The sequence below is a fragment of the Oenanthe melanoleuca genome, chromosome Z, assembly GCF_029582105.1.
Source record: "Oenanthe melanoleuca isolate GR-GAL-2019-014 chromosome Z, OMel1.0, whole genome shotgun sequence".
In the NCBI taxonomy this organism is placed as follows: domain Eukaryota; kingdom Metazoa; phylum Chordata; class Aves; order Passeriformes; family Muscicapidae; genus Oenanthe; species Oenanthe melanoleuca.
In genome coordinates this window covers 75,814,786-75,820,946 of record NC_079362.1, presented here as the reverse complement: position 1 = coordinate 75,820,946, position 6,161 = coordinate 75,814,786, and positions in this window count along the sequence as shown.

Genomic DNA, 6,161 nt, shown 5'->3' with positions numbered 1-6,161 from the left:
TTCACTGCCTCATGTAGCCACCACAAACCCAAAGGGGGGAGGCAGCTATTTCAGGGAAAACTGTCTTTTATGAGGGGTGAGGATGACTTTGATCCCCTTAAATGGAGTTAATTTTCCTTCCAGAGGAAGAAATGGAAAGTTTCTTTTTTACAAAGAGGGAATTGTCCATCAGTTGATACCAATCATTTTCTCGTACTTCCTTGAAGAACAGAAAGGCCCTACTGTCCTTGCCAGATTTTCCCACTGCAGATTTTGTTCCTCAAAATAGGCTTTGGTTTGCTGAGTTGCTCCATCCATCAGCATGTGCTGTCCTTCTTCCACACCTTCCCAGCCCCTCTCTCCTGCCAGCAGGGCTTGGAGCACCCTGGGATAGTGCAAGGTGTCCCTGCTCATGGCAGGGGTGGAATGGGACTTTAAGGTCCCTTCCCACCCAAACCATTTTAGGATTCTGTGTTTCTATGAATATGTGAAGTTTGTGGGCCATTCCTTGGAGGTTTCAGGAAGGAGAATTCAATGCAGCCAATCCAGAACAGACCACATCCTATGGATATCCTATATCCCATATACATTCCCAGTGAGGAAAGCCAGTGACCTGGGTCCTCTTTGGCATCTAAGTTAAGGACAATCTGTTTTTCCATCAAACATTAATGTAAAATAAATTCAAAGTCACAAGCTACCTGCAATGTCTTTGGAATGAACCCGGTTCTTTCAGGAGGAATTGTTCTCAGAGCTGGTGGAGGGACTTCACTGAAGAATGAGGGCTTTAGAGAATCCACACATTCCTGTTTATTTTCGGATTTCAAACAGATGGCAGTACTGCACATTTTTACACTGTCTATTACATATAAAATTGATCATGGGTTTTGCCTAGATCTTAAGACTAAGACATTTCCCATTAAACACAACATAAAATACCAGGCAAAACTATAAAATACCAAGAAATTCAGCCCTCCTTCTACTCAAATACAAGTTTTCAGGGGGAAAGTGATGTGCAGTTGTTTCCCTTTCACAAACATTTCAGAGACTAAGTCACAATAGCATGACTGCATCAAGGCTCTACTGAAATAAACTCAAAAAATTCCATTCCAAGTACTACCGTGGTGATATAACATATACATGTAACACAGTGTTTAAATCCTGTGCATCAAACTGCTGTGTTTGACTGTGCAAGGATCCCATCATTGACACCAGAAGTAATTGCACTGGGTTTTAATTGGATGAGAACAAGATTTACAGCCAGGTTAAACATTGACCTTTCTTCCCCAGGATCATTGTTTTCCAACTTGTTATCAGCCAAGCTAATGTGATTATGTGCAAGAAAGCAAAGTTCTTGGCAGTGTGTGTGTGTGTGTGTGTCCCAGAGCTTCAAAGCCTCAGCAGCAGCTTTTTCCTGTGCCTCCTTTGAGGGCAATGAGCTTGAAGCAATCACTGATGCACAGCCAATGTTTTGGTTCCCGTTTTCCTCCAGCCCAGGTAGGTCTGGAGCCTGGCATCAGCAGGATGTGCTGCAGGAGGTCTCTGTGACAGTCCTGACCTGGGAGCTGCGGGTTCACACTGCTCCATCACCTGCGGGCACAGGGAACACATTGTAGCCATTAAATCCATTTCACAGAGTCACAGAAGGGTTTGGGTTGGGAGGGACCTTAAAGCCCAACGAGGTTCACTTTCCTGGTGTATTTTAAAAGGTTTAATAAAAGACAGTAAGAGACAAACAATACAGCAAAAGGTTATAACAGCAGGTGTTTGGCTTTCAGCCAAGAGCACACCTGGTGCTTTGGAGACATCCCTTAGATTCATCAGTCCGTTACATATTCATAGACCCATCACACATTTTCAAATTTTTTCTACGAACTATTTTCCATATTCCAAGAACTATTTTGCACGGCCACTCCTTGAGTCCACCTTTTTAGACCATGCATGTTTCTTGGCTGTGGTATTAATTGACTTTTCTTATTAGTCTTAATTCGGGCTGTATCTTCAATTTCTGCAGATGGTCGGTGCTGGTAGCTGGTGTGTCAGTAGCAGCATCTTCACTGGGTGTTATCCAACCAAGCAGGCAGTTCACTCACCACAAGCACACTTTATCAGCTTATCCTACTCCTAAAGAAATTATATATTAAAAACCCTTTTAACACCACACATATGGTACCTACCCTAATAATTGTGAAAAGCCAATACCATAATATGTATTTATAACACCATCCAGTCCCACCCCTGCCATGGCAGGGACACCTTCCACTGTCCCAGGCTGCTCCAATTCCCATCCAGCCTGGCCCTGGACACTGCCAGGGATGCAGGGGCAGCCACAGCTGCTCTGGGCACCCAGTGCCAGGGCCTGCCCACCCTCCCACCAGCAATTCCTTCCCAATATCCCATCCAGCCCTGCCCTCTGGCACTGGGAGCCATTGCCTGTGTCCTGTCCCTGCATGCCTTGTCCCCAGTCCCTGTGCAGCTCTCCTGGAGCCCCTTCAGGCCCTGGCAGGGGCTCTGAGCTCTCCCTGGAGCTTCTCTTGTGCAGCTGAGCACCCCCAGCTCTGCCAGCCTGGCTCCCTAAGATTAATTAATTAAATCCTTCCCATTCCTGTGCCAGCTGTCCCCACTGCTGTCCCAGCAGTGAGTTTGGAGTTACAGCTCCAGTGCTGAGTGCAGGGGCAGGCGTTGGATGACCTTGTTATAAATGAGAAACAAAGTCCTGATCTTCAGCAAAATTTAGATAGCTTTATTTTATATAGACAGAGCAATGCAGTACTGGGGAGTCCTGAGGGGTCACAGCCCACTCCACTCTCCATCCAACCCCGGTTTGCCTCTCCTTTTCATAGTATGGTTTTCTCGTAGTAATCAATAATAGTTATTATTTTGCTGTCATAATTCTGCCAGGTATGCAGTGGTGGTCAGCGGGATCGCTGGATGATGTGAAGTCTCTAGACAATTTGTCAATCCCACAGATAGCCATCTGCTCTTGGTAGATAAAGAACAGCAGAAGGTGGGAATCTGGTCTTAGTAGATAGGCTGTAATTGATTACACAAAGGCAGGAAATCTGACTTTGCACAATCTGTTGGGCTGTGGGAAAGTCTTGCTTTGCAAACTTACTTAGAAAACATAACATTCATAACAGAGGGATTTAAAACAGAATTATTTTAATAATATATTTCCCTTTATCTAGGTCCATGCCCCATCTAAGTATTCCAGTTTATACAAACTCCAAAACTTCTATGACTAACACGAATCTTTTATCAATTATCACAACCTGGAGGGTCCCTTCCAGCCGTGATGATCTCCTGACCTCGGGACAGCCCTCAGCTCCCCCACCATGCCATGACTACCCCTGTCAGGAAAATTAATCCACAAACACCAGAGGTTTAGGTCCAAAAAGGAGACTGAGGAGTCCTTTTTGCTTCATTCCAATAAATAGAGAGGCCATGGGGCATTGCCCTGGGATCTCTCAAATTTTTGGGGATGCAGCCTCCTTTTTATCCCAATTTCCCTCTCTCTTTCCCCCTTGCTGAGGTACTTGAGGGGCACAGACTTCCCAAACACCTGATACCTGAGATTCCCCTCTAATATATAACCTTTTAATTTTTAATTCTTGTAGAATTCATGGTTTTCCCCAATTGCTTCTTTCATCTTCCAATATCCAATTTCATTTATCAGCGAACCTACACTTTGTTTGTAAAGTTTTCCCATTCATCAATCAGTGGACACCATCCCATTTTTTCTTTTATATCTTAGTGCTAACCTTATTGTAATACATGAATATAATGTAATTTGTGTAAGAATTATACAGTAGTGTAGAATAAGCAATGTTTGTAGGAGCAAAATAATAAAGCTCAAAAGGAACCACAGACAGTAAGGACACAGATTGCTCGATTACATCATTGTAACATCCAAAAAAAGCAGGACAGCCCAAATTAACAACTTAATAGACCTAGCTGCAGCAGAGATGGCTCTGTCCAGGGGGACACCCAAGCAACCCTTGATTAAAGATAATCAACGCCTTGGGAAAATTATATCTGAATGCCCGATTTCCCTAAACTAAGATCGGCAAAATACATCTCAATGCCTTCCCAAAAGCCAGGACATGTGCTCGTCAGAATTCATCGTCTCCCAGGATATGGTTTTGTCCAGCTCAAGGCAGTGAAATAAAACTACATGAATATGCTGAACGATGAGAGAAGACAAAGATCTCCGCTCCGGGCAAGGAAACCTGTATAAAAACTGAACTAACTAAAGCGGGTTTGTGAGCATTGGGGGATCTGATGCGATAGAGATCAGATCACAGTGTGCTCACCCGGTGCCGACCCCGGGCTCGGCTCTGTACCCTAGTTTTGATTGTGGCTATCGAGGACCGTCTTTCGGACGCAAAATAAATATCGCTTATTTTAAACATATTTAATTCGGCTTGATCTCGTTTTTATCTATAACACTTATATACCAGCAGATCCGCAGCTTGTTTGTAAAGACAATTGAGACATTCCCCTCACCCCTCATCATCCCCTCAGTGCCATGGCCGCCCCTCAGCCCCCAGCCGAGCCATGACCGCCCCTCAGCGCCATGACCGCCCCTCATCATCCCCTCAGTGCCATGACCGCCCCTCATCTCCCCCTCAGTGCCATGACCGCCCCTCAGCGCCATGACCGCCCCTCATCTCCCTCTCAGTGCCATGACCGCCCCTCATCATCCCCTCAGTGCCATGACCGCCCCTCAGCGCCATGACCGCCCCTCATCATCCCCTCAGTGCCATGACCGCCCCTCAGCGCCATGACCGCCCCTCATCATCCCCTCAGTGCTATGACCGCCCCTCAGCGCCCCTGCCGTGCCAGGACAGCCCTCAGCGCCCCCGCCGCGCCATGACCGCCTGCCCCTCAGCGCCATGACCGCCCGCCCCTCAGCGCCCCCGCCATCCCATGACCGCCACTCAGCGCAATGACCGCCCCTCAACGCCCCCGCCGTGCCATGACCGCCGCTCAGTGCAATGACCGCCCCTCAGCGCCCTCGCATAGCCATGACCGCCCCTCAGCGCCATGACCGCCCCTCAGTGCAATGACCGCCCCTTATCTCCACTGCCATGCCATGACCGCCCCTCGTCGCCCCCGCCATGCCATGACCGCCCCTCAAGCGCCATGACCGCCCCTCAGCATCCCCGCCGTGCCAGGACCGCCCTCAGCGTCCCCGCCATGCCATGACTGCCCCTCAGCGCCATGACCGCCCCTCATCGCCCCCGCCGTGCCATGACCGCCCCTCATCATCCCCTCAGTGCCATGACCGCCCCTCATCATCCCCTCAGTGCCATGACCGCCCCTCAGCACCATGACCGCCCCTCATCATCCCCTCAGTGCCATGACCGCCCCTCAGCGCCATGACCGCCCCTCATCATCCCCTCAGTGCCATGACCGCCCCTCAGCGCCCCCGCCGCGCCATGACCGCCGCTCAGCGCCATGACCGCCCCTAAGCGCCCCCGCCGTGCCATGACCGCCGCTCAGTGCAATGACCGCCCCTCAGCGCCATGACCGCCCCTCAGCGCCCCCGCCGTGCCATGACGGCCCCTCAGCGCCATGACCGCCCCTCATCGCCCCCGCCATGCCGTGACCGCCCCTCAGCGCCATGACCGCCCCTCATCGCCATGACCGCCCCTCATCGCCCCCGCCGTGCCATGACCGCCTCTCAGTGCCATGACCGCCCCTCAGCGCCATGACCGCCCCTCAGCGTCCCCGCCGTGCCATGATCGCCCCTCAGCGCCCCCGCTGTGCCATGACCGCCCCTCAGTGCAATGACCGCCCCTTATCTCCAGTGCCGTGCCATGACCGCCCCTCAGCGCCCTCGCTGTGCCATGACCGCCCCTCAGCGTCCCCGCCGTGCCATGACCGCCCCTCGTCGCCCCCGCCATGCCATGACCGCCCCTCAAGCGCCATGACCGCCCCTCAGCATCCCCGCCGTGCCAGGACCGCCCTCAGCGTCCCCGCCATGCCATGACCGCCCCTCAGCGCCATCACCGCCCCTCAGCGCCATGACCGCCCCCGCCGTGCCATGACCGCCTTTTAGTGCCATGACCGCCCCTCAGCGCCTCCGCCGTGCCATGACCGTCTTTCAGTGTCATGATCGCCCCTCAGCGCCCCCGCCGTGGCAGGACAGCCCTCAGCGCCCCCGCCGCCATGATGCCACT